The sequence below is a fragment of the Aulonocara sp. 'chitande type north' Nkhata Bay genome, linkage group LG14 (genome assembly GCF_057382095.1).
Source record: "Aulonocara sp. 'chitande type north' Nkhata Bay isolate Kocher_YH1m ecotype deep benthic linkage group LG14, A_spYH_male_GT1.1, whole genome shotgun sequence".
In the NCBI taxonomy this organism is placed as follows: domain Eukaryota; kingdom Metazoa; phylum Chordata; class Actinopteri; order Cichliformes; family Cichlidae; genus Aulonocara; species Aulonocara sp. 'chitande type north' Nkhata Bay.
Genome location: NC_141357.1, coordinates 24,166,545 through 24,176,855, shown reverse-complemented (window position 1 = coordinate 24,176,855; position 10,311 = coordinate 24,166,545).

Here is a 10,311-nt window from a genome sequence, read left to right as displayed (position 1 = left end):
GATAAATTTCGTCTTTATTAAGTATGAACTGTTTCCTTATTTGGTGCAGTAACAATGAAAAGGGTCAATATGCACCGACCAGTTCATTGGCTCGTTAATGCAGATATCTGATCAGGCAATCAGAAGGCAGCAACTCAATGCATTTAGGCATGCAGACACAGTCAGAACAATCTGCTGCAGTTCAAACTGAGAATCAGGATGGAGAAGAAAGAGATTTAAGGGACTTTGCAAAAACCAGTCCATCTGGTATTTCAGAATCTGCTGACCCACTGAGGTTTTCCCATATAACCATCTTTAGAGTTTACAGAGAATGATCTGAAAAAGAGAAAATATCAGAGCTCAGAGAAGAAGGACTAGACTGCTTCAAGCTAATAGGAAAGAAAGAAAGACAAGAAAAGAAAGCCATCAAAAATACTGTAAAGTATCAAAAGGAAGCCCCTTATCATGAGGAACTGTGTGTGTGTTCTGTGATTAGATAAATTCATATTGCTGTGAGGGCAGCATTGTAGTGTTTTAGCTGGTTCAACATTGTCTCTGTGAGCCACACCTGTGCAAAACTATATTTAAGCACAGTGTTTGGGTAAACACGCCTGCTTTCCACCTCTGTTGTTTCCACCAGAAAGTTTATTGGCAGACACTTTCCAGCACTGACGCAACTGACGCGCTTCCCTTCCTGTTGTTGTTTCCTCGTGTTGTTTACACTGTCATTGATGGTGTGGTTTACTGTGCTATCTTGGGCTGAGCTCCAGAGTGGCTGGGATGACATCATTGCACACATCATGCATCACCTCCTGCCAGCTCAGCAGGAGAGATGCAAAGTCAGGTACAGGGTGACACTGAAAACACACATGCACAAATGCTTGCACACACACACACACACACACACACACACACACACACACACACACACACACACACACACACACACAGCAACACTTTACTCAGCAGGTCGTCTGAGGATCAGCGCTGCTAATTTCTTGGCGCCCCTGTGAAAGTGTTTTAAGTGAAAGTTGGTGTGAGTCAGACCGACTCTTGTGACTCTGTGTGACGAGGTCCAACACCAGCCTGTAACCCAACCGGAAAACAAGAAATAAAGATCTTGTCTTTATTAAACAGAGGCTGAATTATTTCCTCCAGTTTGTGAATATGAGTCACTTCTCAAAAGCACTTCAGAAGCGAGGCTGGAGTATCAAACAGGCAACTTTCCGTCTGTACCGCACACTCAAGGGCCCCCAGATAAGAGTAAAGGTCACTCTTGTAAGTATTCATATTCCACTTTCATCAAATTTGAGAGACATAAAAGAGACATCTTAAAGAATAATAGACTGACTTTTAGTTGCTGGTGCTCGGATGAACAAATTAAATGGACCCAGAGGTCTAAAAGCTCCATGGAGCCCATACAAATAGCAAGAAAAGCAAACTAATAGCAGCATTCTTGTTTTCGCTCTTTTGGTGTCATTTTTAAAAAACTGTAGTGTCATTTCAGATGTTTTGTGTCTGTTGGTTGTTTGAGTATTTCTGGGATCATCTGACAAACCAAATAAGCTCCTAAACCTGTTTCTGATAAATTGATTGGTAAAGGAAACGAGGTCATCTTTATGCTTTGTCCCAGTTTTTAGTAACAATTTAAAGAAAGAAAGAAACAAGGAAATAGATTTATCAGCATTGACCTAAATGAAATGATGACATCACTAAAAATATACAGGAAATATTGTCAGTATTAGTTTTATTACTGACTGTCAGCGGGGGAGCTGGCCCCAGGGTTGGGTCACTCGCCCCTCCCTTCCTTCCCTCCCCATCTCCAGCTGCCTCCCTCTTCCCGCTCCACCACAATCACCCACACATGCAGGGCCTTGGGGTAAAGGTGTGTCACCAGGGTGCAGGGGAGGCATCCCCCCCCGTCCCCTTCTGGCTGCCTGTGCCTCAATTTTATCCCACAACTTAGACATTCACATTACTCACACTCTCATAACACATACATATAGGATCTTGGGGGTGGGCACGATACACGGACTCCAAAAGACCATCAGGGTGTACACCCCACCCCTGGCGTCGTTGCCCACCTCTCAATTTTAAATACACGTAGACATTGAGGGCTAGCAGGAGGGACTATGCACTTACCTGCTGCTCTCTGGCAGGTAGCTCCAAGCCCTCCTGGGTTTTAAATGCACCTTAGAACACACATGCATCAACATTACAATGAGCGGGTGGAGGGAGGTTTAGAGTCTTCACACACCCCCGTTCTCTGCTGCCTGTTGGAGCGGGGGGGCTAGGAGGAGTTGGCCGTCCGACTGCGGTCTGGAGTGTGGGGCCTCCCTGCTGCTGCGGAGTCGGGGCGGTCTGCTTCTCCCCACCGCAGGGAAAAGGGTAACACCACCTGGGTCTGGGTGCAGTTCCCCCCCTCCAGGGGCAAGGGTACCTAGACCCGGGGCTTAGAGTACGCTTGGGGAGTGTGATCGTGTGTACAGCGTCTCTTTATGTCTGTCTCCACGTTGGTTGAGTGTGGAGTAAGTGCATATGAGAGCATGAGGGTGGGAATGGATGTTTGTATATGTGTGTGCCTGTATGTCTGCGTCTATATGTCAGGTTGGGTATCAGACGCCACCTCTCTGGGGACATCTCAGGCCCTCCAAGGTTTGGAGGCCTATCTCCCCCCACCACTCCCCCTGCCAGTGGCAGACGCCCTCAGAATCGGTGCGTTGGTGGTTCTTTGTGTCCGGGGATGGGCGTCCAGGTACACACCGGCTCACTCCTTGGTGGCTGCTTATCGGGGCCTGGAGCCTGGGGCTCGCTCGGGCTGGGCTGTCGATCTTACGTGCTGCACAATAATGTTTAATATTTAGTATTTACTGTTATATTCACATATATCATTGTGATTTTGTTTATTCTATTGCTCTTTTTTTTCTTCTGCTTGTTTTCTCTTTTTTCTTTCTCAACAGGTGATCCAGGTGATTGATATATGTATTTTTTGTCTGCTTATTTTGTTGGTTTTTGTTTTTTGCCCTTTATCCCCGTCCCTCTTCCCCGCTGTTTTTCTTTCCCTCTTTCTTTCTCCCCTTTCTTTTCCCCAGTCAAATCTGTGCCCTAGCCTCTCTCTCTCTCCTGAGGGTGCCTGTGTGGGCGTGTCCCACTACCTCCCCTGCCTGAGATGCCACCTTTCCCTCCTGTACAGCTGACTCCCATCAGCAATTAAGGGTATTTAAGCCCAGAGCAGGGTGAGCTCTGGGCCAGAGTGCCATTTTGTGTGGGTACAGCTAGTGAGCTGAGTGTCTTGTGGTGTTTCCAGCTAGTGAGCTGCGCTTTCCTTTTGACTTTTTGCCTTACTGACCGACGCCTGAGTTTTGTTTGTTTCTTTTATGGTGATAACGGCTTGTCCGTCTCTTTTAGTTGAATTACTTCAATAAAACTATTTTATTTAACGTTTTGCCTCCCTGACTCCTTTTTCTGACCCGGTCACTTTTGTTACTTCCCCCTCCCCGCCTAGACCCCTCAGGGGAACGTAACACCCATATTTAGCAAGTTAAAACTGAATATCATATCAAATCCACTCTGAAAACTAACTGGAACTGTGTAATTGTAGCCTCAGTTTCCCATTTCCCATTCTTAGCTGAGGAGCACCCAGTGTGGTGTTGTGCTGCTGTAGCCCACCTGCTTTGAGGCTCAAGAGCCTTCAGTTATGCTCTTGTGCACACCTTGGTTGTAAAAACTGATTATTTAAGTTTAAGTTGCCTTGTTATCAGCTCAAAGTAGTTTGGCTTTTCTCCTGAGACCTTTGACATCAACAAGGTGCTGCTCTGGGTATTTTCTCTTTTTCAATGATTCTCTGTAAACTCAGGAAATATTTGTGCAGGAAAGTCCCAGCAGATCAGCCAACAGCCATGTCACATTCAAAACCATTTAAACCACATGTTTTCCTCTTCCTGATGCTCAGTTTGAACTTCAGCAGATTATCTTGACCATGTCTACATGTATAAAAGCCCTGAACTGCAGCCATGTGATTGGCTAATTACATATTTGTGTTAATGGAGCAGTTGAACAGGTGTACATAATAAATTGTCTGGTAAGTGGATGACACAGTGCAACTCAAACTACCTCCCTGGGTGGTATTTAATAGTATGCTGATATGGTAATGTCTTAACTTTCTCTGTTATTTCAGAGCAGTGTTCAAGTGAAAGCACTAAACTGTAACCCCCCTCCAACGTGTCAGGTGTAAGGGGTCAATTTATTTTTTTTGTTTCCCATTTTATTGTCTTAAAACCTCATTTATAGCTTTAGAAATGTGCACACAGGCTACACTTTCACATTTTTTGGTGAATTCTACTGAAAAGTATTTCTTCTTCAAAGTCAGGACATTTTGTGTGCACCTCAGTAGCCTGTTTTTGGTCCGGCGAGAGTGAGGAGCAGTTTCTTATTAAAGCCTGCTGACACATTGATCCTTCAACAGCCCCCAGGAGACCAATCTTCATCTCAACCACTTTAGATGCTTTCACAGGAAATCAACTCAAAAGCATCTTCTTTTTCCCTTCCTTTTTGGTCTTCCAGCTCTCTCCCACCCGTGTCTCACCCATCTGAAGTCTAAATATGGTATATACAGCGTTCTGATCAATGACGCCCACTGAGGAGGCTGTGCTGTTTGTGTGCACAGTAACGTTACGGGTCCTCTGCCATCGAGCTGTGCAGTATGTGAGCACAAAGGACAAAAGGGAAAGCGGTGACCTTTTGTGGCACAATGAGAGGAATTAAAAAGGAACAATGTGATAGTAATTTGGAGGCATTGAGACACTGACGGAACAGGACTAGAACAGATGTGATGTGGCATAGCCGGGGAGGAAGCTGGGGATGAGCATTAGGCTAAAGCGGCCACTGCCCCCTCAAGGCCTCTGTCGATTCATCCTTCCGGCAGGAAGTGTTTAAGGATCAATAAGAAGCGAGGGTCTCTGGAGAGAGACAAAGAGAGAGCCTTCGTGCAGCCCAGGTCTCTTTTTGTTTCATTAAGCGGCTCCTCGCCCTGTTCTGGGCTTGAATTGAGAATAACGAGCTTAAAGGTTTCTGTCTCCATTTCTTCATCACTGCTAATGAAAACAGCAGTGAGAGGCTGCTTCCCGCATGGTCATCCAAACCAAAAGGTTTCTTATCTGTCATTTTTACCCCTTTTAAAACTTTTTAAGTGCCACACACTTTCATTAGATTAAAAGTATCTCATTCACACTCTCAGAAATTGAGTCCTTTTCCCCAACACATTTCTCCATGCTTCCTCTAAAATGTGTTTATTTAGTTTTGTTGTCACGTCCTCCATTCATCTTTTGAAGCAGGAAGGTTTCTCAGCATTCAGCTCACCTTAGTCTTACACTTTATACTGCATTTATAATAACAGCTTACATAAATGACACCTATAGTTTCATTAAAACTGTGGTTCTGCATGCAGTTTACACTTTTATGTGTGCAGTTACACGCCAGCTGAATCAGCACTTAAATTATTTCATCTAATTATTGTAGGTGAAGGAATCAAATGTTCCTTAAACTCGTCTTTGATTAATGAAACATTGTTCTTGCTCTGTATGATTTGAACACAATCAGAATCAGAATACTTTATTGATCCCTAGGGGAAATTATTTTTCGTTACAGTGCTCCATTATAAACAAACATTAACAAAGACAGACAATGCACTAACTAAGAATAACACAATATATACAGGCATATATATACATAAAAGTCACGTATTAATAAATAGCTGAAAAAGAACATGTGCAAGAAGGGTGTAGCTGTTGCAGTAAACAGTGTGTTAAGTGGATGCGTTGTACAGGGAGATGGCCACAGGCAGGAATGATTTCCTGTGTCGTTCAGTGGTGCTTTTCGGTAATCTGAGTCTTTCACTGAGCGTGCTCCTGTGACTGACCAACATGTCATGGAGTGGGTGGGAGGTGTTATCCAACATTGTCTTTATCTTGGACAACATCCGCCTCCACGACACCACCTTGAGGGAGTCCAGCTCCATCCCCACAACATTACTGGCCTTACGAATCAGTTTATCGAGTCTGTTGGTTGAAATGTCAACACCGACCCCCTGGATTGAAACAGGGGTCAAGTGTTTCCTGGTCTTCCTGAAGTCCACGATCAGTTCCTTGGTCTTTGCCACGTTGAGCTGCAGATGATTCTGCTCACACCACGTGACAAAGGAGCCGACCACAGCCCGGTACTCTGTCTCATCATCCCTGCTGATGCATCCAACCACCGCGGAGTCATCAGAAAACTTCTGAAGATGGCAGGTCTCTGTGCAGTGGCTGAAGTCTGTGGTGTAGAGGGTGAAGAGGAAGGGGGAGAGGACAGTCCCCTGTGGCGCCCCTATGTTGATGATTACCTTGTCAGACACACACTGTGGGAGACGTACATATTGTGGTCTTCCTGTCAGCTAATCAACAATCCAGGACACCAGAGAAGCATCCACCTGCATCGCTGTTAGCTTATCACCCAGGAGGGTCGGCCTGATGGTGTTGAAAGCACTGGAAAAGTCAAAAAACATGACCCTCACAGTGCTCAGCGGCTGGTCCAGATGGGTGTAGACACGATTGAGCAGGTAGATGATGGCGTCTCTGTTCCGAGACGAGGGTGATAAGCAAACTGAAGGGGATCCAGATGTTGTCTGACAATGTGTCGCAGCTGGTCCAGGATGAGTCTTTCCAGGGTTTTCATGATGTGGGAGGTCAGTGCCACGGGCCTGTAATCCTGGGGGCCACTGGGACGTGGCGTCTTTGGAACAGCAAAAGCAGTTAGTTAGTAGTCATCAAAAACTAAAATCATGTGTGAAGTTGTGTGTCTGTACATGTGTAACAAACACAGACTGTGAAGAAAAAATGGTCATACTCTAGCCCTCATAATCACCCACCGGTTTGTAGACCCACAGCCTGAAGCCTCAGGCTTACTTTTATTGCAACTACCATCTTGGGTTTTGTGTGAAAAGTGTCCATATTTGCAAAGGAGGGTGGACTGCTACTACAGTACTGTGAAAAAGTATTTTTGTCATGGTCCGGGGTGGGTGGCTGGAATTTTCCATCAGGCTCCTGAGTCTACCTGGTATCCACCCCTGGGCAGGGCCACCGCCTCCTCCAGTTCCACACACCTGGAGCTGTTTGCAGGCAATCAAACCAGAGTGAACCTCAGGTCAGCCATTCCACATCGCTCAGCTCACTCCGGATTCACGTCACCCCCTCTCATCGCTCACTTCCTCCAAGTAAGTAAAGTTATATAATGTACTCACCATCTTCAGAGCTCCTCTCCACTACCTCCCTAACTCCGATGTCCTCTCTCCTTAGTATGTCTGCTTAACTGCCTCCTTCCACTCTGCATCTCTGGCCCAGTTCCCCCTCTGTAGATCCATATGTGTGAGTGAATGGGTGGATGACTGGATATGTAAAGCGCTTTGGGGTCCTTAGGGACTAGTAAAGCGCTATATAAATACAGGCCATATCCACCTAGCCACGTTAACTAGGCCTCGCAACGTTAAATTCTGTGTTTTTGTTGCCTTTTGTCCTTGTCACGCTTTCAAATTTAACTAATAAACATTGTGAAACATCCTGTCTCTGTTCTGGGTTCCTGCCCCTGAGTCCAGTTTTAGTACCAACCTTTCGGTCTTCTGACAATTTGGATATTTATCGCATTAATGTACATGAATCCTTCAACATGCCATGGAATATTTAAGGGATTTAAGAAAATGTTTTGTAAAAATTGCTTTACATGCAAAGGATCCTCATTTCAAAGCCGAGCAGGAGAGACAAACCCAGCCTCAGGGGCTTACGAGCTAATGTACTGCTGGTCCCAAGCCCAGATAGATGGAAGGGCAAAAAAATCTGTGCCAAACCAAACGTGCAGATCCATCTACTGTGGCAACCCCTCGGGAAATAAAGGAGCAGCTCAAAGTAGCTTACTTCATACTGTATTAAATAAAAAGACATAACATATAAGCTGATAAGACATTTTTATAGTGAAATAAAAGCCAAAGTTTTCCAAATGTGAAGTCATAAGAACTAAGAACCAGGTGTTAAGGTAATTCTGTGTAGTCTCTATTGAGACAGTGACACAAAACATCTAAATTCATGATTTCTTGGGACCATATTCCTCAGACACCAAGTCTCTGGGCTGGTATTAGTACTTTACAAAGACTTGTAAACCGTTGAAGCCATAAAACTGGCACCCTTTAAATCACCATGCTTTTCTTTCATCATTTGTCTATACTGCGAATCATTACACAGATCACTTAGAGCTGCTTAATAGCTGAGAAAAGAGTTCAAAAAACAAGATCACATTGTCACTGCTCTGACTTAAAGCAGGTGTAGAGGAAACACTCAGATTAAATACTGACCTTTCAAATCAGCTCATCCACTCCCACTACCACCTGTCTGTGGCCTGACCAGGCCATTATTTTAGTCCTTAACCCCCCCCCACCAGACTCAATCCTCTCAGGGAGGATTATCATGAAGCTAAACTCTGTGTGCCCCCACCACTGGGACGGAAACATCACAGAGCCACGTGAAAAGCCTAATTTGGCCCAAACAACATTTATGTAATAAAGGACAAACTGACTTTATTTGTTTAACCTTGCATGTTTGAAACGCAGCTCAAAGAGCTTTACCAACTGGAAAAGATATTATCCTCGAAGACAAACCCCCCTTAAAGAAAAACTAAACCCCCATCACCCAAGGTTTTTATTTCAGATGTTGCGGACATGACCTGTTTGCTTTCTTCAGCCAAGTGATGGAAGAAAAGATCCTCTGAAAATACTTCTGTTACATGCACAGAGGGAAATGTCATTTCCCATTTTGTCTGTGGTTTTCTGTCACTTCCCTGAAGTATGAGCCTAATCCCTAACCCCACATAGGATGTACTCTGGATTATAGTTCTTCCTGGGGAGGAGCAGGAGGAAGAGAGTTACGAAACTATGAACATGTTTTCATATTTTTATGGACAGATTTAATTGTTTTGGATTGAAGGTGTTAATTTGTGGCACATCAGATCCTAGCTTTCCTTCCTTCATTATGTTTTGGATCCCTGATTATCGTGTTAGATGTTCACATTACAGACCTCATTTGCTTTCATGCTGATGTGAACTCGTGATAAAAGTATTCAGTATCAGTTTAATCATCAGCTCTGACAACACAAAGCAAACAGAAGAGTAAAATTAGATGTTTGACACGCTGTCCTGGAACCCCTGGTGAGCTGCTCCAGTGCTGTTTTGGGGTTTCTGGTTTAAAGGGCAACACGAGGAAGAGGTGGGACTCCTTTAAGACGCCCACACTGTCCTCCACTCCTGTGAATCTGGGTCTGTGGTCAGCTGATTTGTTTATATGCCCCTGTGTCTGTGCACGCTCTGAAGAATGGATCAAATATCCTGTTTTTCAAACTAATAAATGTATTTTTCCACGTACTTATTCTTTAAATAGCACGCACAGATAAACAGGGCATCCAGCATTGTGTCAGTGGCAACAATAAAAGGGTGTGGCTCCTTTAAGGGCAGTGTTAAATAGATCAGTGTAACACACACGCACACATAGCCCCCCCAGTGCAGGAAGATGCGGTCAATTCAACCGAAGACACACAGAAAATGACAGCATTTTAATGCGCCTTCAAAATAAAAGACCCTCGTGATAATGCTGAAAGTGATTCAAAAATTTGCAACGAAAGTGTGTGTGTGTTTTCTGTGGATGCTAAATCTGAACAAAGAGTGAGTTATCTTTAAAAATGATTTTAAGGAACCAAGCAGTTTAACTGCACAGCATGTATTTTCAGTTCTGTATTTCCATGTTCAGATAACGGAGAGCGCAGTGCACTATAACTCATAGAAACCAGGCTTCAGTCAGTTTGTGATCACCCAATGAAGAACACATGTGTTTAATATACAGAAATCAGCATTGTGTGATCTGAAAGTTGCATTAAAAGCAAAACTATAAACGGCCCCACTTTTGTTACTTCCCTGGAAAATTTTCTCTTATATTGATAGAAATCCTGATTGATCATAAAACTAATGATAAAAACAGCTAGAAGCTCGTTTTCTACTAGACCAACAAGTAGAAACACTGCAGAGTATCATCATCACTGACTTTATTCATTACTCATTATTAATCTATTCCTCTCTTCTAGTGTGACTTTTGTCCTGTCTTCTTCCACTCACCCTCAACCTTTCAGTCCTAAGTGAATTAGATTTTTCTTCCTGTTAAAAGGGAGTTTCTTTTACTTCCCACTGTTGCCAAAGTCTTGCTTTTGTGGGAGGGGGGTTTTCTCTGTAGGGCCTTTACCTTACAGAATGAACCCACTTGAGCT